The sequence below is a fragment of the Diabrotica undecimpunctata genome, chromosome 4 (assembly GCF_040954645.1).
Source record: "Diabrotica undecimpunctata isolate CICGRU chromosome 4, icDiaUnde3, whole genome shotgun sequence".
NCBI classification, from domain to species: Eukaryota; Metazoa; Arthropoda; class Insecta; order Coleoptera; family Chrysomelidae; genus Diabrotica; species Diabrotica undecimpunctata.
In genome coordinates, this window is record NC_092806.1 from 66,178,710 (window position 1) to 66,205,194 (window position 26,485).

At 31.7% G+C, this 26,485-nt stretch overlaps 1 protein-coding gene across 3 annotated transcripts in view; it reads right to left on the reverse strand.

The window, feature by feature from the left end:
* The window catches only part of LOC140439614 (uncharacterized), a 1,046,430-nt gene that overhangs the window by 908,032 nt on the left and 111,913 nt on the right, over positions 1–26,485 (reverse strand). For all 3 annotated transcript variants that reach the window (XM_072529640.1, XM_072529641.1, XM_072529642.1), the window contains exon 2: positions 7,085–7,110. The gene's annotated coding sequence lies outside the window, so the exon portion shown is untranslated. The remainder of the gene's footprint in view (positions 1–7,084; positions 7,111–26,485) is intronic.

Sequence of the window (26,485 nt, forward strand, 5' to 3'; positions counted from 1 at the left end):
ATTGTTCCTTGAAAAACTCGAAAAGCACAAAAACTCGTTTTAAATTTAATTGAGTACTTTGAATTAAAAAAAAAGTAAAGGGGGACCGTTGGAACCGTTGTTATCTGTTCAACAGGTACAAAAAAAACAAATTTTAAATATGCACTATTATAAAGCTTTAATGATGAGATGACAAGCATATTTTATATATTACTAATATTATTTATTTGCCATCTTTATTATATAACAAAATATTTATAATTAGAAATTTTTATTTTTGTTTTTTTTTAATTTCATTTAAAAATATAGATAATATTTTTATTTTCTTTCAAAAGGTGCTGCACTTAAATTGGCGAGAAAAACAGTAAACAATCTACTACTGATTTACCTGAGGGCAATAAAATGGCAATTCGAAATACAATATATAATATATACCAAGATAGTAAAACCCATTTTCAGTTGAGAATTACGAGTAGGACTTAACATTTCGGAGTTCGCGGTACTTTACTTCGTTGGATAGATGATTTCCTGACAGATCGGCGTTACAAAGTTATAGTTGTCGAATCTTTCGTACAGGACAGTAAAATTTGCACAGATTTTAAATGAAAATCTAAACTTTATATTGAAACTAATAGCTATAAAATTCATTCAATTTTTCGAAACTTACAGCCCTTCGAAACGAATGTACTTTTGAAAGATCGACATAGGAAAGTGGAGGGAATAACTTAAATTGAAACACGTAGGAAAAATTTACATTATCTCAGCTTCAATTGCAGCTAGAAGCCTCTTTTTTTAATCTGGGATAAAGCTCGTCGAAATATGAATAACTACATAGTTTTCACTGGCCGAGAAATATGGGAAACCCCGGAAAAGTTTAGTCTATTTTAAATTCACCGTAAAAACTTACTTTTTTCTTTAATTTGGCTAGAATAGTTCTGTCGCAGTATATTATTCACCCCCCTTCCCCGGAAATCTCGGAAAATCCCGGAAAATCAACATATATTTTTTTTCATTTTATATCAATGATGTAATAATACTTATATATTTTATAAATTAAATTTCAGGTAATTTTTTACACATTATATTATTATATTCCTTATATTAATTATAACTATTTACTACTTTGACGATCTATATATGTTTATATATGTATAGGTATGTGTACAGTAAGAGCACGGTAAACACATTTATTTATGTTTTTAGATCTAAATATCTCCAAAGATCACAAAGTATACCGTACTCGTGTCCCTACATTTTATATATATATATATATATATATATATATATATATATATATATATATATATATATATATATATATATATATATATATATATATATATATATATATATATATATATATTCATGTGAATAGGAGAAAGGTAATCTATATAATAGAAAATCGGTAATATATCTTAGTATGCGTAAAAAAGGCGGGATGCCACGTTCTAAAATTTCGTCAAAATAGTCGTTCTTCTTCTTCTTCTTCTTAAACTTCGTTCCTATTGGTCGTAGAAGGTTTTTTTTTAAAGTTTTTTGTTGTATGAGTTTTTTTACCAGCTATCCAATTGTTGTACGTACAAGTCTGTAGCTTGAAAAATCTAGAAGTTATTACAATTGTTTATAAGTAAAAAACATACCCCTTTTTCAAACGTTTATTTTGTAAATAATTTCGATGAAAACGCAATATGCATTTCACTTCTCAGATAGTTTGAGTTTTAAAGAATTCTATGAAATTTGCTAAATGTGTCTAGCATGATTAATAGAGCAAGTTAAATAGTTTAAATATTTAGCCTCAGGGATAAATAATTTAAATACCTTTTAAACTATTTAACCGATCGGGAGGAAATTTCGCAAAAATTTAAAAGACGGTAATTTCTAGATATTTAAATGTATTAATAACATTTTATTTTGTTAATAAAAAAATTAATAAAATTTATAAATTAGTGCAAAAAAACTGCTTTTTGCAAATAACTCCGTAAATTAGTTATCAATTTTAATTTAAAAACGGAAAAATAAAGATATTCTTGATATAAAAACAAAACGGGTGTGTCCAGTGGGACTGCCGGTACAAGTTATACTTCTATACACGCGTTCGCCGTTACAAATTTATATGGGAGTCAATCTGCACAATCATTACATAAGTAATGCTATAGGTAAGAAAGAGCAGAAAGAGAAACAGAAATAGGTATATATGTATATCGTGCATCGTTTGCTGTATATAAACAACATTTGACCTGTAATAGGAGTATAGTAAATGAAGGATTAAATCAATATTTTGATGAAAACGTATATTTTTATTTTAATATGTATGAAAGGAGTTGTATGCAAAAAAAAACATTTTACACATACTCTGCAGTAAAATTCATTGTTTATTTTGTTATTATTATAAAAATACAGTACACTGTACAATACACTGCAACATAGTTTAATATAATAATACAATACAAATTAAAATGCAATGTTCATAAGTATTTAAAAATGAAAATATATATAACTTACGCATATGTTTAATTTACCATGATAATAATAATAATAAAAAAAATAATAATATTAATAAATATTAAATATATTTACACAAGGAAAATTTATATTCTCAAGAGAGAAAGAGAGAGAAAATATATCTTCTGTCTCTCTCTTACCTACATCTTACATATGTAATGATTTTGCCGATTCACTTCCGTACAAATCTCCAACGTCGAACGCGGGTATAGAAGTATAACTTCAAAAATAATATAAATATTGTTTATTTAAAATATACGGAAAAAACTTATAGACAATAAATCAAATTGTGACCATAAATTATTGTTTAAAAAAAACAGCAAGGTTAAAATACGAGTACTTTTTCATCTATTCGTCATCTAGTAATCCCCACCTATGTCTTAAAAGCTTCAGATATTTTTCGATCTTTTTTTAACCAGACTGGGCTACTACATTTCTAGTCTAGTTGTTAATATCTTTTCCCATCAGGAACTTTCCCTTTATTCGTTGAACAGTTTCAGTAAAACCGATGATCAGTTTTTTTAACTATGTTTTTTCAAACATTTATTAATAATCTTTATAGCGGCATGTAAGTAATATTTATTTATTTAATTTTAATTTTACTAGAATGTGTTTTTGCTTAAGTTTTATTTTGTTTGTAGTATTTAATTAATTTTAAAGTCATATTTAATAATCACACACATATAATATTGGCATAATTGCTGTATATTCTGTACCAGACAGCACCCTAATTCGGGTTATTATATTTTCAGCATTTAGTTTACCATGTACTGTTGATCTGAAGATGTATAGCAAATTATAGTATGCGAAACCGGTCGCTGGTGGTAGAATAAACTCATTCTGAGTAAGTCTTATTCATATGTCTTTTTACCTATTTAAACATAGTTGAGCGTAGTTCTGTACAAAAAGTTATGCAAGATCCTCTCTCTAAAAAGAACGAATTATTTTTTACTTCTTCTTCTTTAGCTTCTATCGGGGATTTGAAATTATTCTGGCAATTATAATTTTGTTGGTTACGCGTCTGAATAATTTAATTGTACTGCATTCAAATCATTCATAGATATTGCGTAGCCACGAGATTTTACGTCTTTCTACACTTCTTCTGCCTTCGATTTTGCCCTGTATTATATTCCTTAATAAACTTTGATAAAATAAAGGCAGATATCGAGCACAGTTTTATTAATTAAATCTTGTCCAAGTACTTTTGCTTCCTAGAGCACCTTCAGGGGCATCTGAAATAAGCCAAGAAACGTTTTTTAAATGAAGAAATTGATTAACTTCGATAAAAACTCGAAGTTAATGGATGATTTTTTGATAAAGTTTTTTTTTTGTGATTAACGTTTTAGACTTACTTCGTCAATTTTGGGCTATTCAACAATCGCAGAATGTCATAAACATAACATTAAACATAAAATTGTACATAACACTACACTAAACAAGGAAAACAGTTAAAAATTATTTAAAAAATAGTCGAAGCTACATTCTGGTCGGCAACAGGAGAGAGAATGGCTCCCGGTATTAAAGGAAATGTTAAGGTGACATAATTTGACATATAACAGCTTGGATGGGCACATGGGCAGTCACAATCATGTAGATGTGATCTGCACATTTCAAAATTCTATGTGACTAAGCATTGGCCAAAGGTCCAACTGACACTACTATAGGAAATCAACTGATGAAATATGACATATAGAATATTTTGCATAATCCAGATCTCACACTTAGACCTGTCTTTAATAATTAGGGTGTTAGTTTGAGAGCAACTGAAGTGGACTTAAAGTATGAATGCAAGTAATAGACTAAACAATCTATTAGACAGTGGATGGTTAAGTGCAATAAAAGGGTCTACCAGGTACTATCAATACTGTAGAGAAGAAGAAATCTGACTATGAAATTAAAATACTAAGAATTAAAAAACCAAAATTGAAAGCAGTGTATAAATGGGGTATAATTCAAGTAGTTCAGTTAAACCTCCAGTTAATGAGAGAACTATAAAATTAATACGTACAAGCGTTACTCAAGACCAACTGACCAACAGTGGGAGATGTTAAAATATACAACTGTGGAGATGGTATATCTTAATTACGCAGAGGTATGGAGAGTGTAATTAACGCCAACTATAGATCAATTGAACCTGAGCAAGCTAGTTTTGTAAATTGTTGAAGAATAAAATAGTAATGTTGATCAAAGTATGAAATTAATAAATTCTTAATAGGTATACTCAGTGCAGGAAGTCTAAACCGCTGAGCTGGGTCCACTACGAGGAGAAGCTGCATTAAAATTTTTAAAAATAGGTTTAAATTTAGTACAATTTAAATTAATTTGAGTATTAAGACAGTGAGAGGTTTCATTTGTTTCCTTTGTGATCTCCAAATCTTTCAATAAATCCAACACCAAATAGTTTTTCTTTGGTTTTACCTACATACGAGGCATCACAATCATCACACTTTAATTTATAAATACCACTTTTTTCAAGTGTGTTCATCCTATCTTTGGTGTTTATTAAAAAGGAACCTAAAATGTTGTGTGACTTGAACGAAATTTTGATGTTTTCAATTGTAGAAGTGCAAAGTTTAGATATCTTATTGGAAATGTTGCTAATATAAGTAAAGGAGAAATATCTAATGTTGTTTGAAGCATTAGGTTGAAGAAAACATTGTGATGAATATGCAAGCTTTTCTGCAATTTTGAGTTTAGCTCTATTTAGAAGCTTATGAATAATGTTGGGATCATAACCATTATTGAAAGCAATTTGCTTGAGGGTATTGAGTTATAAATTAAAGTTATCATTGTAAAGTGGAAATTTGAGTAACCTATGAATATAACTAAAAAGGTAAGGAACTAATTGCAATTGTAACTAAGCTTGTGGACAGTTGTTTACATCAGGGCAAAGTCCCTGAGAGCTGGAACAACTCTAAAGTAATCTTATTACACAAGAAAGGTGATACTCGAAAATTGGAAAACTACAGACCCATCAGAATACTGTCACACCTGTTTAAAATACTCACCAAAGTCATAACTACTCGACTAACAAGGAAATTAGACGCCTGTTAACCACAAAAATATTAATAGAAAAATGTAACGAATACAAGTTTCCAGTTTTCCTAGCATTTGTAGACTACGAAAAAGCTTTCGATACCATAGAACACACGGCCGTAATAAACGCAATGCAAAATTGTAGAATAGACAGCAGATATATTAACTTAATAAAAGAAACTATGAACCAAGCTACAGCTACATACTACTTAAATGAAAATGAACACACGAACCCTGTACCATTAAACAGGGGAGTCAAACAGGGAGATACTTTATCACCCAAACTGTTCACCTTAGTTTTGGAGGACGTTTTTAAAAACCTAAATTGGAAATATAAGGGAATAAACATCAATGGCCGCTACCTCAGTAATCTACGATTTGCAGATGACATAATCCTGATAGCTACTGACCTACAAGAAATGCAAACCATGCTTTTAGAACTACATACCGAATCTAAAATACTATTGAAAATGAATTTAAACAAAACAAAAGTCATGCACTCCGAAGACACCGTGACAATAATAAACGATAAAGTTATAGAAAAAGTTGAAGAATATATATACTTAGGATAAAAAATAATACTAAATAGGGAAATTCAAACTGAAGAAATAAGAAGAAGAAGAAAGTTAGCTTGGGCAGCATTCGGTAAACTGAACTATATACTCAGAAATCAACAAATTCAATTACATCTTAGATCTAAAGTTTTTGATGCATGCATTACTCCGATATTAACTATTAGGCACAAACATGGACAATCACAAAAAAGAATATGAATATACTTAGAGTCACTCAACACGCGATGGAAAGAGCAATGCTAGGTATATCACTTAAGGACAAGCAAACAAACACATGGATAAGACAGAAAACCAAAGTCACCGATGTGGTGCAAAAATCATTAAAGTTGAAATGGGAATACGCTGGACATGTAGCTAGGAGCGATCTAAACAAATGGCACAGATCAATTGTAACCTGGAGACCATACCAACACAAAAGACCCAGAGGCAGACCTCCTACGAGATGGACAGATGATCTGAAAAGGACTGCCGGGAAAAATTGACTACAAGTAGCGTACAATAAAAAACAATGGAAAGGAAGACTTGAAGAGGCTTATGTTCAGATGTGGACGTGAATGGCTAGACGAAGAAGAAGAAGAAGAAGATTAATATAACTATTTAAAGCAGCCATTTTATGTTGGGTTGGATTATTAGATGTTTCATATATAACATGATCTGTTTGGGTAGGTTTTCTGTCAATATTTTACTCTAGAGAATTTTTATTACGAGATATAGTCATATTCATGATGCTCCAGGAAGCGAAAGTACTTGGGCATGATTTAATTACTAAAACTGTGCTCGATATCTGCCTTTATTTTATCAAAGTTCGTCTATTCGAGCATTCATCCTTATATCAATTTATTCCTTGATAGTTCGTATTTTCCAAGTATTCCAACTTCTTGATTTTTTTGGAATTTAACACTTCGCATTGTTTTTTAAGTTATTCGAGAATATTTTACAATCACGATTAATTCATGAAAGACGAACACTACATTAATAGTAATAATACTTACTTCCTTTCTGTCTGCATGGACTAATCCTAAAACCAAAAAAATAGTTAATGAGAAACATTGACTATATGTTAAACAAACAAAGTACAAAAGTAATGATTTTCTATAATGCCAACAACAAAACGCAAACCCACACAAACTGTGCTGAAAATGGTCAACAAAATGTATTTAGTAAATTTAACGAAGTATAAATCTACGTTACAAAAAACACCAAAATCAATCTAGTATGAACTCTCAAAAGTTATTTACTATTTTTGTTGGAAATAAGCTATAATTTTACTTTAGAATTTAGTTTATTTGATGTTTCGATTTCCACTTCGGAACTCGTTTTCAAAGTACAAAACGTTAATAAATTAAACAAGTTTTGTTTTTGTAGCTTGGTAAAAAAGTTTTCTAATAATTTAGATTTATCTGACTGATTTAATCCAGACATGTATTATACATTTTAAAGTAGATGACTTTAAAACGATATTGCCAATATTTTTGAGTTTCGTACATAAAAAGACAACCAGATGCAATGATAACACTAAAATTTTTCTGTTATGATATTTTTTTTTCTTTTTTTTTTTATAGTTCTCAATATTCTCAATAGTTAGGCGTTTCAAAACTAAACTATTTGGACCGCAGATAGGCAAACAACTGATGGATTTAAGATGCAGTGTAAGAGGAGAAGTTTAGACAATCATAAGAACAAATCAATCTGTTAACAATTCACAATATCTCCCAGTTTAATATTGTCAAGAATATTAATATTCTCGACACAAGTGCTTAAAATATAAAGAATCTAGTGGAAGACCGAAAAGAAAAAAAAATCGAGGAGATCACCAATCCGATGGACGGATACTATCGAAAAATTATGAAACCAAAACTTTTTAATGTAGCACGTTCGTCAATGCAACCAATATTTCAAAAAGAGCGATAAGAGTCCTGGAAGAATCTCAACATTCATAAACACAACGCATGTTTAACATTATTAAACAATAAATTTGATTGCCTCGTGTGGAGAGCGCTAATTTTCTCGGATAATATTGTGGTGTGTCTTTCTTACTTGTTCCCACTTGTTAATTTAAACTGTAACAATTATTTGTTTAATATATAGTGTTAATAAAGCTGGAAGCGTTGAGCTTGACTTAGTAATTACTTTATAAAAGGCATGCCAAATGAGGGAGGTATAGTCGGTCAAAAATAAGCCGCAGGTTTTAACGCTTTAAGTCATTATTCCCTGGTTCCTGTCAATAAAACGGTCAATTGGGTTTGGTGATTTTACTTTGATCCAGAACTTCAATTCGCTTCTGTATTAATAGAATAACCAATTCTTACCTCATACAAGAAAATTACACATGGTCCTTCGAGCCGAAACTTATGATGTAAATAAAAATGCTGACTAGGTGTAGGCTATTAGGAAAAATCAAAAGGGACTTCTGGAATATTAGGAGACATAATTATTTACATCAAGTCCCAAGACCCAAACAAATATATAAAACGAAGAAGTAGTCATAATAAAAGAAGAAGAAATAACTCTAAGTAGATGGCCATTAGCAAAAGTAATACATACCTACCCGGATTCTGAAGGATTGACGAAGAGTGATGACACTAAAAAAGGCAAATGGAATAATAATAAAGACACCAATACATAAATAAATAAGGCTCGAGGAAGAAAACCAAGTAAACACAAAAAATGAGCCAATAACACGATAAAAAGAGCTACTAATAATGTTTTTAACCTTATTATTTAACGCAGAATTTTATAAAATATATACACTCGATGCCGGCTTATTTGCCGAAACACTATTAGGAGATGTATTTGTAGACCGGGGAACGTTTAGAATAAAGATCCAGAGAATTCTAGAAGATGAGCGAATGATAGAAACAATGATACAAGGATTTCATGAAATTTGTCTAGCGATAATGATAATAAATTGGGACAACATATTAGACAAGCTGAAAACAGAAGATAAAATAAAATGATACAAAAGTTTCATGAAGTGTATCTAGGAACAAAGATAATAAATTGTGGCGACATATTAGACAAACTGAAAGAAGAGAAAGGAAGAGCAGAAATAATCGTTGGTAATAAGTGAAAATGAAGAGAAAAAAGAAGCATACTAGGGATCGTACTAACGTCCATTTTAAGGATTAATGATAAAGCGTACAGAAATATGAAGCACTTGATAAGAATCACAACAAATTAATAAAAGGAGCACAACATCAAACAAAAATTAAATTAGAAACAATAGCTTTGATTAATCACACAGAGGTAAAAATAAACACATACCTTAACAGGTTTCAAGATGCAATAATAAAAGGAATGCAAGAAATATCTGAAGGGCTTAGCACGGAAGCGTATAAAGACATTATAGAAGGAACACACTAAACTTAGGATACAAACTATATTTCAACAAGTATTGAAATTCATACAAGATACATACATCTAAATTCACGAGGGAATACTGAATTTACATTACAACTACGAACACTTTATTGACATAAGGAAGCCAGGACAAGTAGTAAAGTCAATTAAAAGAGCAGCGCCGGTTATGCCGGGGAGTGTTGTGCATTCTTTTCCGGTCTCAAGGAATCTACTGATAGTAGATTTTAATACATTACTATACTTTGAACTATCTGTTACAGATAGGGAAAGGTGTATCCAATTATCGAGTACTTAGATGGCGTGCTTTTCATTATTAACATGCATACCAGACTCCATTGCATCCTAGATAAGCTCTACGGTAGAATAAAGAACAGCACTTGTCCTGTTTTTAGATGTATAGTGCAGCAATCTCATTGGAGTAAGATGAGCACTCCCAAGGTATGGTTAGTAATAACACCAAACACGATTCATATAGCCATCACATGTGATGGGTTCAGAACGGAGCAAATCATTGAAAGAGATTCCTGAAATTGTCCCCGAAATGTGTAACTCAGACTAAAAACATCGCCTTACTTATAACTAGCAAAGAATTGAAAGCGGCTGTTGCTGGTTACCTAAAAGTCCCCATCACCCCCGCCACTAAAATAGTATAGAGACCCAGTTATCATCATCAATGGCGCTACAACTCTTCGTGAGTCTTTGCCGCGTTTACTATTGCCTTCCATATTTGTCGGGCCTGTGCCAGTAATTCCCATTGTTGCACTCCCATTTTCTCTAGATCTTCTTTGACTGCATCTTTCCACAGAGATCCAGTCGTAAGTAAATTAATATTCCAGGTGGTCGAATAAACATACAAGGGCAAGAACTCAGTCACATATTCATAAACGAAGAGACTTTAGGAAAAGAACTCAGTTACATCTTCATAGACGAAAAGACTTTAGGAGAAGAACTAAATAGTATACAATGGCAGTCCGTCAGAGATCACACTGGCAGTTACTATTGGTTACTGGAGCTACTAATTTATTTGTTGTCATCGGACGGATTGCCTTATGGAAATACAGTTGTTCCAGTTATAAACTATGGAATAACTAATTTGTGCCAGATGCAAGAAAATTATACAACGCATCTGAAAAGAGCGGCGACAAAACAAACAAAAATCAGAGTCGATCGACTAAATAGGGAATCCACGAAATACTTATATTATATAAAAAGAATATCAGAGAAGATTACTAGGAATGAAATATTAAAAAACATTAACGTCAAGAAAAGCTTCGAAAAACTCAAAAATAACATAATTAATGCAGCAGGACGGAAAGAGATAGAGATCACTTGAAAAGAAGAAAGTAACGAACACTAACATATCAAAAAAGAAATCTCCATGGTTTAGAGAAAAAGTGAAGAAAAAATGTGAAGAAAAGAAAAAAGGCTGTTTATAATACAGAACATAATAAAAACAACAAGCATACAACCACTATAAACGAATCAGAAATGAAATGAATAAATAAGTCCGACAAATAAAAAGGGAACACTGGCAGAGCTTCTCAAAAAGCAATATTAAGAATGTTTAGAGGACAAAGAAAAGAGATAAACAAGCTAATAAAAACGAAACACACTCAGAAGGAAACATAAAAAGGCTACGATCCCTATTTGCTAATGTTGACGATAATAAACAATCACCAACATCAGAAGTGATGACAAACTGAGACATAAATATCATGGCGGAAGAGGTAAAGGACGCATTAGGGTAAATAAAGAATAGAATATCACCAGAGAGGACAGAGAAGACCAGATCTGACCAAGCAACTATTAAAACTAATCCAAAAAATAATAGAACAAAACAGTATACCAGAAGAATGGAGATTAAGCATCCCAATACCTCTCTTCAAAAAGACAGACAAATCCTTTTCGAAGAAGTCAAGAGGAATTAAGTTATTACACACAATACTATAATTAAAAATAAACGAATATAACAAAGAAACTGAATGAAATTATAATACTAGCAGAACGAAGTTTTTCTTCTTCTCATGGCGCCGTTTCCTTTCGAAGGTTGGCGATCCAAATGGCAATTGTAGTTTCGGAAACTGCGACGCGAAAGATTTCTGCGGATGAGCGGTCGAACCATCTCCTCAGGTCCTTCACCCACGAGTTCTGGCGTCTTCCTACTGATCTTTTGCCCTTTACTTTTCCTTCCAGTATAACTTGAAGTGATTCGTATCTTTCGCCTCTCAACACATGACCCAAGTATTTCATTTTGCTCTCTTTGATTATCCTTAGTAATTCTTTTTGTTTACACACGTGACGAAGTACCTCAACATTAGTAACTCTTTGTACCCATAAAATTCTCAACATTTGCCTGTATATATACATCTCAAAGGCACCTATTCTTTTTTCTATTTCAGAGTCAACAAAGTTTTTAGGTCTGAAAAATTATGCACCTACGCTGTATTTAAAAGGAGGTAAGTGCAACATAAATCACTATAATACAACAAACCGACATATATGTTTCATTTACCTTAAAAGTAAAGTAAGTAAGGAAGTAGTTGACAGGATCAAATTAATAGACAATATCCACTTATTAGAGAAAAAATAAGGTATAATCAAAATGATCGAAAATATCTACCAAAACAACACAGTAAAAGTAAAAGTATTTTATTACATAAAACAAGAATTAACTGACCCAATTAAATCTAGCAATGGAATAAGATAGGGAGCAAATCCTTTATTGTTCAACTTGATCATGGATGAAATAATAAAAAAGCAAGAACTAAAAAAGGATACTTAATGGGAGAAAAACAACTTAAAATAGTCTGCTATGCAGACGAAGCAATACTACTTTCTTAAAGTGAAGACGATTTCCAACGTATGCTGCACCAATTTAATATAACTGCCAGAAAATGTTAATTTCTTCAAAAAAGAATAATATGGTTATGACAGCATATTATAAGCTGCAAGCAAAGATGTAGAGGAAGCTGGAAGGTCAGATAATAGAATAAATGATGGAGTTTAGATATCTAAGCAACACACTATCTAGATACGAAAATGTCAAAACAGAAATGAAAGATCGAGTGAATAAAGCACACAGAGCCGCACGTTGCTTGAATGAAACAATATGTAGAAATAAAAATATCGGGAAAGAAATCAAAGGCAGCATTTACCAAGAAGTCATCAGACTAATCATGACATACGCGGCAGAAACACGACCTGACACAGAGAGGACAAAAATAATGTTAAAAACAGCAGAGATGAAAACTCTTTAAAAATTTTATGGTAACACACTATGGGACAGAAAGAGAAGTACAGATATACGAAGTAGGTGGAAGGTGTAGAACATCAAGGACTGGATAAGAAATAGAAAAGCTGAATGAAACGATCATATTAGCCGAATGACAACAAATAGAGTAGTAAAAACTGCGTGAGTAGGAAGACCACAAAAACGATGGAATGACAAATTACGGTATGCACGTTGAAAAACAGAGTCATGTCTACATAAAAATAAGTGGAAGAAGAAGAGAAGCAACATAGATTATTGTTATCCAGAGTAATACTCATTTTAATTATATCAAATGCTATGGTAAACTACTTTTATAAAATCACTAGCTATATTCTCTATAATTAAAATTACAAACTGATCAAATAATTAAATTGGTCTTATTTGTACTGAAAATTTCGAACCTTCATAAAACCATAAAACGAACCTTTGTTCGGCGTTCAGTAAATGTTTATGGTACATAACGCAATTTTGATCTTTAAAACAACATTTTAACTTCGATTAACTTTTGCGATAGTATAGTGCTTCAAACCGCTAACACTAATATCCCGGATATAATCATCGCAAATTGAAAAACGGCTAAATGAAAAGCTCGAAGTAAATCTCTTGTTATAACATATATTGTTAAATATCAGTGCATTTGTGGATGTAATGGAAAATGATTTTTCTGTATTTTCAAATAGATTAAAACGAGAGTCATTAATGCAATCGCTACTCAATAATTATTTATTGTATTACTCGATTATTTTTACCTTGTAACAAAAATGTAATAAATAACTAATAAAATATTTATTGTCAAATATTATTTATACAAAATAGGTATTTTATATTAAAAGAATATTGATCGAAAAATTAAGAACTGTACCAACATTAAAAGTTTTTTACTTGATTGTATCTCGAAAGTAGACTAAACGGAGAGGCTGTCGTACTCCTATCGTCGCAGCTAGTTATTCTTGTGAGGCGAGCACGAAGGGGCAAGATAAAGACTGCTATGGGAGATAAGCGTGGTTGGGAACCACAGTTGACAGATTGATTCTGTCCCCACCTGCGGTTATCTACCCTGGGTAGATGACCGCAGCTCCGGCTGCTTTGCCATACACTCTCCCTTTCCCCATTCCCTATCTGGTTATACCAACACCCCTGGCGAAAATTTTGGCTAACACCCCAAGCGGCACTATGAGCGAGTAAAATTCAGATAACATGACAACGCCTCAACTAGCTTCAAATGGCTAGTTGAGGCGACTGGTCTAATTAAAGAAACCGATCTGCCCAAAACTCAAATATGTACTTCATGCATTCCAAATGAATAAGAATATAGCTCAACCTCTGCTGAAAAATCTTTAACATACTAAGGAAGCTCAATCGGGGCCTGAGGGCGCAGGACTGTAAAGTACTCAACTATGAGAAATCTGGTCCAGAAAATATCTGAACTTTCTCAGTAGATAATCCGTCTACGAAAGTTTTGGAGAAACTAATTTCAAGCGTAGTCTTTGACTTTTGGTCAGATCTGTATTAAACCAAAATATGCCAGAAGGAAAGAGATATCTTTTTTCTCTGAATGATAAGGCCAAATAAAGGGAGCAAAGTGAGAACAGTCAAACTCTCCGGAAAGTTTGAGAGAAACCAAGAAGGGAAAGGAGAAAAGTCTGCTCCCCCACAAAGCCAACAACCTAGCCTCTCCCATTGGGAAAGCGATAGCAGAGGCAACTGAAAGTCTTTAAAAATGTAATAAAGTAAGATTACTCCGGATGCCTGGACATACTGCTATTAAACGAAAATAAAAAGCAGACATACTTGCCAGGGGAGTGGCAAAAGAAACATTTATAGGCCCAGAACCTTTGATGGTATAGCAACAAGTACAGCCAACCGAATAATGTCGGACTGGGTGGAGCAGATGAAATGTAACTACTGCTATAAATAAACGAGTCTCAAACATTTAAAGGCTTTTATACATTAATCTTCGAAGAAAAGATCCAAAGAACTACTAGATATGAATAGTAATAATCTGTGAATTATCGTAGATATCTTAATCGGACACTCTTGCCCCAGCTTCAGAGATACTGCAATTACATCTAAACAAAACTAATGAATAGCTCTGAAGAATTAAAGTATATCCTTGAAAATCTACACGTACTCTAAACATTTACTCTAAAAAGGGATATATGTCCACAAGTTAACCTTGATGGACATTATTTACTCCAAAAGGATGATATAGAATATCTAAGCATTCATTTGAAAAAACGATTAACATGGACCAAACATATATGGACGAAAAGACTACAACTAGGAATTTTATACACAAAACTTTATTGCATACTATAAACTAACTCTCACCTACCTACCTTTTTTGTTTATGTAGACATGGCTGTCTGTTTTTCAATATAATAAGCTGCTGATATACAAAGTAATAATAAAACTCGTCTGGTCATATGGCTTGCAGCTATGGGGATAAGCTAGCAAATCTTATGTTATGAAAATACAGAGATTTTAATCTAAACCTCTAAGAACTCATTTTATAGAGATCTGCAGATATTTACAGTCTCTGAAGAGTGCAAAGGAATTTCTGAACAATATCAAAACAGGTTGCGCGTGCACCCTGGCATACAATCTTCTCAACAACCAACAAGCGAAGAGATTGAAGCGATATGATCCTTTCGACATACCAAACATATTCTAAAAGTGCCTACTGTAGTGGAAGCTATGCCTTTAACTGAGTCCAGCCATTGTGATCTGTCGCTTTTAGCTATTGTCTTTAGCTTTTAGTATTCGTGTTCGCGTATCTGTGTATGTGTTCATTACACCGGTAAACAAGCGAATATTTGTGATCTGATGCTTTGGTCACTAGACTTTACATCTCTCTGACATTGTAAAGACGACCAATTTTACTTATTGTTTTTATTGTGAAGCAGTGATTAAGTCAAATGATTTTTATTTTTTAATATAGGTGTGAAAGCCGTCAAATATAAAATATTTTAATTATAGTTACTGTTTGTTACTATAAAAATGGTAGTTAAAAATATATCGAGCTTTGCACCACTGTTTTTAAGATAGCTTTAAAGTTATTATATTAAGTTATCAGAAACTTTTTTAAAAATGTTCTTCTTGTTCTTTTTTTTTATGTAGACATGACTGTTTTTCAATTTGCCTTTAGTAACTTGTCGTTATATCGTTTTCGTGGTCTCGTCTTCCTATTGGACGTAAAAACGTCTCTTGCCGTCTTTACTACTCTATTTTGATCTACTCTTCTATTTCTTGCTAAGTCCTTGATTTTCTTTATCTTGCATCCATATCGTATATCTGTAGTTCTAGCTCTGTCCCATAGTGTTACCATAAATTTAGAGTTTTCATCTCTGCTGTTTCTAACATCCTTTTTGTCCTCTCTGTCAGCTCGTGTTACTGTCGCATATGTCAGTATTGGTTTGTTGACTGCTTTGTAAATTCTGCCTTTCATTTCTTTCCCGATATTTTTATTTCTCCATATTGTTTTATGCATTCAACCTGCGACTATGTTTGCTCTATTCACTTAATCTTCCACTTCTGCTTAGAGAACTAAGCGTACAACGTAACTACATAACATGATGCCTAGATATTTAAACTCCATCACTTTTTCTGACCATGACCATGACCCAAGCAAACGAAGAAAAGCTCAGACGCTTTGAACGAAAAATACTTAGAAAAATTTTCGGACTGCCATGACATCACCACAAACTAGTATAAGATCAGAACCAATATCGAATTAAAAGCACTCTACAACGACGCCGATATTGTCCAAGAAATTAAATCACAGCGACTAAGATGGGCAGGCCACGTGCACAGACTGCATAACCAGAGACTTGTAAAACTGGTATGGGAGGAGATTCCCACAGGCAAAAGACCACTCGGACGTCCCAGAATGCGATGGAGAGACAACATCCAAGCAGATCTCCGGAAAATGAACATTCCATTTGACCCTAGGTTGATGGAAGACCGAACAAATTGGAAAAAAGTTGTACAGTCAGCCAAGACCCACCCAAGGTTGTAGCGCTACGTAATGATGATGACTTTTTCTGTTATCTTACCTTTCAGCTCCAATTTACATCCTAGTTAATTTGCGGTTATAACCATGCATAGTTCTTAATTTTTTATTACTATTTCATCCATGATCAGGTTGAACAATAAAGGACTCAGGGAATCTCTCTGTCTTATTCCGTTGCCAGATTCAATTGGGTCAGTTAATCCTTCTTCTACTTTTACTTTTAATGTATTGTTCTCGATAGATATTCTCGATTGTTATGATTGTTCTTAAAGGTGTCTCACTTGCATACAATAAGTAGATAACGTCCTTTAATTTGACCCGGTCAAATGCTTTCGTAAGGTCCACGAAACATAGATATGGCGGTTTGTTGTATTCTAATGATTTCTCTTGCACCCCAAGCTTCATTAAAAAATTTAAAGTGTAAAAATAACAACTTATATTATAAGAATATTAAAAAAAACATAGCGTGCTATCAATGTTTGAGGCGTATAGGTTATCTACAGTTTGAGTAAATGTAAATAAACATCGTTATTCAAGTGGACAAAATTATACATTTAACACTAATTTACAAAAAAGAAAATAGAAATAAGGGTGTATATAATATGTGATAATGTTATTTTTTCCAAATTGACTTTTATGTATTCTAAACAAATTTTCGATAACGTACGTGTTTTGACTAAAAGACCTTTATTTTTGCGACCACGCCTCACAATGGAGGGTTAGAAAGGCACATCAACCGCAAAAACTTACTTTATACTGCAGGCCTCGCATTAATTTGATTTCCAGTCAAATATTCAAACCCCAAAAAGGAAACGTCGCTATGCAAATCGCTAAAGAAGCTCTGGCCTTTTGTCATGTCACCGTTCATTTCTTTGTCAGAGTTTGAACATACTATTATAGTCTAGAGAAAAAAGTATATTTCACCGAAATGATAACGATAAAATATTTATTGTAACACTACATAGGTTTTGCAGAAGAAATCTTCAATTTATATTAAGAAAATCTGTTACCAGAATAAAAAAAATAAAAACTAGAGAACTAAATGATGTGGAAAGAAATTCTTTGCTCACAATCCTTTAAGTTTATAAGTCTTAAATATTGTCATGTTTCTGCGACCGGTCTAGGAGTTTACAGTTTATACTCCATCATCAATCCTGTGAAACTAAGAAGGATTACTTTGTTTTTTCTAAGACTCAATATTTCGCCATTTATTTTAAAGCTACATCAGGAGTAAACTGTAAAACAATTAGAACATTACAAACAAATGATGTACAAATAGATTTAAAAAATACTCACAGAAACTAAAAGATTTCACAAATAAAACTAACATTGGAGTATGTAAACTTTGGAATGTCAAGATTAAACTGTCCTAAGCACATTCCCCACAGCATAATGATAAAAAAAATTAAAATTACTTTAAATGTACAAATAAAATCAACAATAAAATAAAAGAAACGTTAGAAGAATGATATTTTTTTGATGAATTATTAAGGTTAGTTGTTATTAAGGTGAATGTTAGCTATTTTGAATATTTGTCCAATACATTACAATATATGTTACTTAACTGTGCAGGGTCTGTTTTATAATTTAAAGTGTTTTTATTTTTGTTTATGTGATAAATCTCAAGAAATAATCTGCTTTTGTAGTTATCAGTCTGTGCCAAAATGTGAGCTTTGTTATAGTCAAGCATATGACCAGTATTTTCATAGTGGTCAACTACTGCACAAGTATTTTTTCCCAAGCGGCAATCACTTTTATGTTCTGTGATGCGTTGTTTTAGCCATTGTGATGTTTGGCCAATGTAGCTATTTTGACATCCTAGACACGGTATTTCATAAACAACATTACTTTACATAGGGTTGGTTCTGGGTCTTCGATTTTTGAAAATAGTTGTTTGCTGTTCATGGTAATATATTTAGATATACTAAGATTAGGAACATGTTTGAATATAGATATGACAGATTGAGTTAGACCATTAATAAAGGGGAGTTTTTTTATATTTGATTGATGATTGATATTTGATTGATTTGTTGTTAGAATCATGGACGGTGCCATCATAGAAATTACTGCTGTAAATCAATCAGTTTTTTTTATTTTTATAGGATAGCCGTTGTTACGAAAAATTTTGTATATTGTGTGCAGATTTTTTTGTAAAAAGTTGTCATCAACAATGGACATTATCCTGTTTTTCATGCCTAGTACGGTATTATATTTTTGACTGGTGGTATGATTTGAATAGTAATTTATATACCTGCCTGATGCTGTCGACTTTTGGTACCAATCCAATGTCATAATATTGTCATTTGTTCTTATTACCCTTGTGTCTAAAAATGGTATACTAAGATTTGTCTCAGTTTCAATTGTAAACTGAAGATGTTTATTAAATAAATTAATAATGTTCAGTGTGGTATTCATGTGATACGATGGAACTGCACATATGATATCATCGACATATATGTTGTTGAGCACATTGCAATAAGGCAAAATATGTAGTTTCTACAAGATGGCGCTCCACCGCATTACAGTAATGAAGTCCGGGAATACCTTTGCAGGCAGTATCCTGGTCGGTGGATTGGAAGGGGTCGTGACGTACCTATTTCTTGGCCACCCAGAAGTCCAGGTCTTAACCCCATGGACTTTTGCTTATAGGGGTTTATAAAAGAGAAAGAGTATTCTGTAAAAATAGAGGACGAACAACAATTGAGGGTTAGAATAATTGAAGCTGCAAATCAATTTAGTCAGAAAAATATGTTTTTTCAGCGCATTCGGTTTTCCTTATTGAAACGATACCGCATGTGTATTGAATAAAATGGGAGTCATTTTGAACATTTATTGTAATATCATATTTATAGAGGTTATAGACATTTTTTGTACATGTTAATTCATTTAAGCCATTTATTTAGTTTTAAGCCAATAAAAACTGTTTTTTGAAAAAAGTGATAAGAGGCAAAAAAATTTTAAAAATAATGTGTTAAACTAATGATGCCACAAAATTCAATTGATTTGAACGTACTCAAAAGTTTGGGGAATTTAGGGCTGCACACTTCCCTTAAAATTTTTCTGTGCGCTTAGATTTTGTTGTTTCTTTTTTATGAAAAATGCTTTCAGAACAAGAAAGTAACGTGTCCATTTTTATTACAAAATGTCAAGTAGTTAGTTTAGGAGATAATGCAATAAAAACAATTTTTATTTTGTAACTTCAAAGGACTGTAACTTTTTTTGTGTACACTTTTGTACTAAGGTAAGTTGGATTCAATTAATTTATTTTTGTCCCCGGAATGCGTGACATTTATTTATATACAGCATGCGGCAGGTAAACGACCAATTAGAAATATCTCCAGAACTAAAGGTAACTGAATCATGAAAATTCGAATAAAGAGGATTTAAAGAGTGACCTATTTAATTACAATATTGTTATGTAGTTGCTACTTCCATACACCATATATAGTTTTTAATTTTAGAAATATTCAAGTTATTCTGAATATTTTTTGTTAATACTTCCATATACTTATTGTGAACCGTTTTTTATTTATAATGGTTTTTATATGAAAATTACAATTTTCTATCATGTATATAAAGTTCCATATCCTCTAATCTAATTTAAATAAAAGTTTAAATTCCTTAGGAACTCATTAACCACATATAGCATTATCGTTCACAGTGTGAAGTTGCCTTTTTCATTATACAGGGTGCTGTCAATGCTGGAATAAAACCGGCATCCTAAATTTTCGCCTAATTCTTTTTTTTTCAAATTGAACACCCTGTGTATATGTTTCATTATTTTGGAAAAATATGTTTTTCACTATCGATCTGTATTAATATTTACTACACTTATCTCTTGCAGTTTTCAAATAAATTAAGTTTATACATTTTTTTATCATTTTTTTTTTTCGTAGACTATGTTGTGTTATTGTACATCTTTCATTGTAAGTTAAACATTAACCAATTCAAAAGATGCTATCAAAGAAAATAGGCAATAGCTTATTAGTGTAATAAATTTAAAATGAAAACTTCTTCATTAGTTTTCCTTGCTGTCCAAGGTATCTTCAGTATTCGTCCATGATCATGCATTTCCAATGCTTCAATTTTGTTTATGATCGATACTTTTAGCGTCCACACTTCTGCACTATATAAAAGTACGGACCAAATATAGCACTTAAACATTCTTTGTCTTAGTTCTAAACTGAGATGATTATTGCAAAGAAATTACTTCATTTTCATAAAAGTAGTTTTAGTCATTGCTATTCTACGTTTTATTTCTATGTCTGGATCTAGTTGGTCCGTTATCACAGTTCCCAAATATGTCATTTTGTGAACTTTCTCAACTTGGACTCCATTTAATCGAAGCTTTGCATCGGGATGTGGATCACGACGAAATACTAAAAATTTGGTTTTGTTTGAGTCTATTTTAATGCCTATTTCCTCCCCTACTTCGTGAATACGATCAAGCACCAATTTTTACAATACCAGTTTGACTCCAGTACAAATTTTTAATGACACGAATATCCTTGTCATCTATTCCGATATTTTGCAGTATTTGCATTAATTTTGCATGCTCTACTTTATCGAATGACTTTTCGAAGTCCACGAAACATGCAAATACATATTTTCTTTGGTCACGGTATTTTTGTAATAGGATGTTAAGTGCAAAAAGTGTCTCCCTCGTTCCCATAGCATTTCTAAAACCAAATTGAATATCGTCGAGATCTTCTTCGCATTTGCGTCTAATTCTGTTGTGAAATATTCTTAGGAAAATTGGAGTGTGGCTCATTAGGTTAATTAATCGATATTCTGAGCTTTTTCTCTCTTGTTTTTTAAGTATTGCGACAAAGATGGATTTGAGCCAATCTGCGAGAATCACTTCGGTATTATATATTGAATTAAAAAGTCTTACTACCACTTTTATGTTTTCATCCTCTATAAGTTTCAGCAACTCAGTTGGTGGATCATCTGGACCACCCAAAAATGTATATAAAGTTAATTTATTTGAAGACTGCAAGAGTTAGGTATGAAGAATACTAATATAGATCGATATTGAAAAACATATTTTTCTAAAATAATGAATCACATACAGGATGTCCCATTTAAAAACAAAAGGAATTAGGCGAAAATTTGGGACGTTGGTTTTATGCCAATTTTGACAGCACCCTGTATAATGAAAAAGGCAACTTTATACTGTAAACGATAATGCTGTATGTGGTTAATCAGTTTCTAAGAAACTTAAGCTTTCAAGTTACATTAGAGAATATTGAACTTGATGTACACGGTAGAAAAGTGTAATTTTCATATAAAAACCATTATAACTCAAAAACGGTTTACAATAGGTATAGGGAAGAATTAACAAAAAAATTTAAAATAACGTGGATATTTCCAAAATTAAAAATATACAGGATGTTCCATTAAAAAAAAACGAAGTTATAAGTAACTTCCGGTGTAACCGGAAATAGCAAATAGATGAAAATATATTCATTAAATAGGTCACTCTTTAATTCCAATTTTTATGAATCAGCTATGTTTAGTTCTTGAGATATTTCTAATTACTTGTTTATCTGCCTGTATATGTAAATATATAGGAAGGTGTATATTAAAATACTGTAAAAATAAAAAATATATTAAACAAACTAACAACTCATTATTATTCAAGCAGTAATAAATCGATATGCCTATATTGATCCGCTTCAGTTTGAAAGTCCTCGTATTAATTTCCGCCATTGGTTATATTAAGGTCATATTAAGTTCTTTCGGAGTTTCTTTACCACTTTCAGTGTATTCATATAAGTATTTCCTCAGGAAATAATTATCTGAGGTTTTCTAGGGTTTTTCTAGTTTTCTATCAGTCTGTTTTATATCGTCGCAATACCTTCTCGGCGATTCTCTTTTTGTCATTCCGAGTTCCTTATTGTATTTAGTCAGTCCTTTGCGATAATTGCCCTACTCTCCTGGTCTTTTGATGAAATTAAATTTTTGTATGACTTCTGTCTTTTGATTTTAAAGATTGTCTTTGCAGCAGGATATTTTTCTGTTGGAATTATTCAATCTCCAACATCGTTGGTACCAGCAGTATATAAAAGTAAATCAGACAAAAATATCGGTATAATTTTTGTAGCTAAAGAGATAAACTGAATAAAAACAGCATGACTACAATTGTTTTACAATGATCTCGAATTACATTATATCTCCAGTGTTAGCGTGGATACAGAAAAACGGCTGGCCGGGTCGATTTTAGTTTTAAATTGCAATTTTATGCACATATAAGAAAATGATTTACTGTAGATATTAAGACGTCAAATTCATATTTGTTACTCACTACAAATTAGCCTATTTATGACCAACCTGAGACGAACTTACAAATGAGATTTTTGTATGAGACCCGTTGGTAATTTCTTTGACAAAAGCTCATAAAGAAACATTATACATGCCATTTACTTATTTATGCGGCTTGGTGGTAGTTTAGTAACCACTCTCAATGACGTGACAGAATAGATTGATATTGTTAATGACCTTGTTTATATACTGTATTTTTATAATTCTTTTTGGATTATAACGGTACTATTTTTTATAAATTTTTTTAATTGAGCTAGTGGTGTTCAACATAGATCAATAACAAAATTTATATTATTTCGACACTGAGTGTCGTTATACATACATTGTGTTTTAAAAAAAAAGGTAACACCATCTCTAGAATAGGTAAACAACTAAAAAATAATTGGGGTTTAGATATATTATATATATATATATATATATATATATATATATATATATATATATATATATATATATATATATATATATATATATATATATATATATATATATTGTTATGATATGTAAAATCGAGAAAAATATTGGGTTGATTAAAATATTTCAAAGTTCAAAAACATTAAAATAATTCAGATAAGTAGGATAATAACCAACAAACATTTCGAAGAAGGAAAGTTATTAAATTCTTGGATTACCTGTACTAAACAAAATGTAAGCTATGCATAAATTATTTCTTTGTTATACTTGAGTGACCCGCATAATTTTAAGTGAAATCCAAAGATAATTGAACCGGGTTTTCCAAATACATTAAAGCAGTGATTAGAGACAAATAGAAGAGATTTTAGAAAGAGGTTTTTGTTAGTTTTTAAGAATTATAGAAAAATATTATTTGTAAATAAGTTTTAGGAAATTTTATAATTATAGGTAAAAATTTGTTTGTTATCGAAATGAAAAAATGGGGGAATTGTGACGAGTTTTGATTGGCGGAGATTGAAAAAGGTGGGATAGGTATGTAGGAATGAAAGTTTAGCTAAATTTAGGAGGAGAAAAGATAATCAGTTGGTTTTCCAAGTCTGTAAGACGAACAGTGATTGTTCTCTGGCGGTTCCCGAGAAGTAGCAAGCAGTAGTGTTGAATGTTAGTGAGTTTTTGTGGAGTTAGTGTATCTGACAGAAGCTGAAGCAGCAAAATATTGTAAGCCATATTTTCCTACTTATATTCCAAGAGTCACTGTTCAGGCCAACGAGAGATTCAGTTTATCGTAAAGAGAAGATATTCCAAGAGTCATTTTTCACTCGGGCCAACGAGAGATTCAGTTTATCGAGAGGAGAAAGGCTATCATAATTTGAATGATTTGTGCTTTTGAAGGAGATCATTAAGTACGATATACTTGCAACAATCTGTTGTAAGATTGCTGATTACATAGGGAGCGGTTGAGAGGAGATAATATAGTCTACAAGGAACAAGGATTTGGACCACTCATCATCAGAGAGAGATATTTTTGTTTTCTGCAGTTTTTTTCTTTTATTGATAACACAATTTTTACACTTAATTTAGAAAGGATATAAATATTTTGATTAGGAGAGTTAGAATAGTTTGGGATTTTGAGATTTCAATTAATATTGTTTGTACCATTAATTTTGATTGTTCACGTACGTAGAACAAAATTTTGAGAATCATTATATGAGATTTGTTTATTGAAAACTTTTGAGTGTGAATTATTTCATTATTTTTATTTCAATATATAGTGTTAGATCATATGTGTTTTTTATTATTCCGGTATTCTTTGGACCTTACCTTTCACATGTAATAGCATAGATATTGAAGCACGAATTTAACCCTGAGATAAAAGAATTAAAAATTGTGATAGAGTCATAATCATATCATTTAAATAATTTTAATTAATCAAAAAATTAATTAGCTAATTATTGCTTGGCGCACCAAGACTTTAAATATCACAATAATATATATATATATATATATATATATATATATATATATATATATATATATATATAGTTTCTTGAACTCCTAAGTGGAGCATAGAGCTTCAGTGAAAACGCGCCATCGGGTTCTATTTTGCGCTAAGGCCTTCACCTCATTCCAAGACTTTCCTTGGCCTCTTATCTCGTCCATGATGGATCTTCTCCAAGTTTTTACTGGGCGACCTCTTTTTCTTTTCCCTTCGGGATTCCACTCTAGGGCAGTCTTTGCGATACTGGAACTATTTTTTCGGAGTGTGTGACCGATCCAACCCCACTTTCTGGACTTAATTTCATTTTGTACCCTCTTTTGTTCGGTCAGGTGTAGCAGATCTTCGTTTCTGATGGTGTTAGGCCAGAATATACGAACAATTCTTCGTAGACATTTGTTAACAAAGACCTGCAGTTTGTCTGTGAGGGTGTTTGTCACTTTCCAGGTTTCACATCCGTAGAGTAGAACAGACATGACATTTGATCGGAATATTCGGATCTTTGTCCTTGTAGTATACTCGCCAGATCTCCAAACAGGGTTGAGCGTGCTGAAAGCTTGTTGGGCTTTTCGTATCCTCATATGAATATCGTCTTCTGTACCTCCGTTTTCTGTTATGACACTTCCAAGATACGTAAAGTTTTCCACATTTTCAATCAATTGGGGTTTGTTTGGTAAAAATTATTTTTTACGCCATCTAGTTTCAAGATAAAGGGCTTTTAAGAAAAAAAATTCATTTTTTTTAAATTTTGCCCAAAATACTGGCATCATTGTAATGAATTTTATACGAATATGTTTTGGAAGCTTATACCTTCCATGAATTTGTTTTATATCTGACTAATATAGGGCGCTAGTTACAAGGTTCGTACCAAATATTATTTAAAATAACCTTTAAGGAAATAAATATTAATCAAAATTGTAAGTGAACTCAATCATCACTCAATTTACACCAAAAAGATACTCTTGGTAAAACTCTGTACTGTGTACCGTTTTTTGAATATTTTTATTTGAAAATTATGAAGTAATAACCGATGCTGGTTTAAAATAATGATAAAGTTTTATTAATTAAAAATATCACAAAAAGAAAATTAAAATTAAAACTAAGAACATAAAATTTAATTAGAATAAGTGTTCAAAATGTCCTCTGCTTTCACGAATACACAAGTCTATCCTTTTTTCTAAGGAATCCATTAATCTTCTAAAATGAACGTCTGCGGATCAGCTATGATGTCGTTAAAATTACGGTAAATTCTGTCTTCCAATTCTTCACGCAAATTTAGCTCTGAAGTATAGACTTTTTTCTTAACATATGACCTAACTTTACAGTTCAAAGGAGTAAAATCGATTACCGAGGAGGCCAATGAATCGGAGCTTCTATACCTCTACCAATCCATCGACACGAAAAATTGTTATTCTGCTAATTACAACACCTTCTATCAAAGTGTGATGGAGCTCCATCATGCATAAAAATAAAGATCTTCGCTTATTTAGCGTTAAATTCTCTAACATCTCGAATAC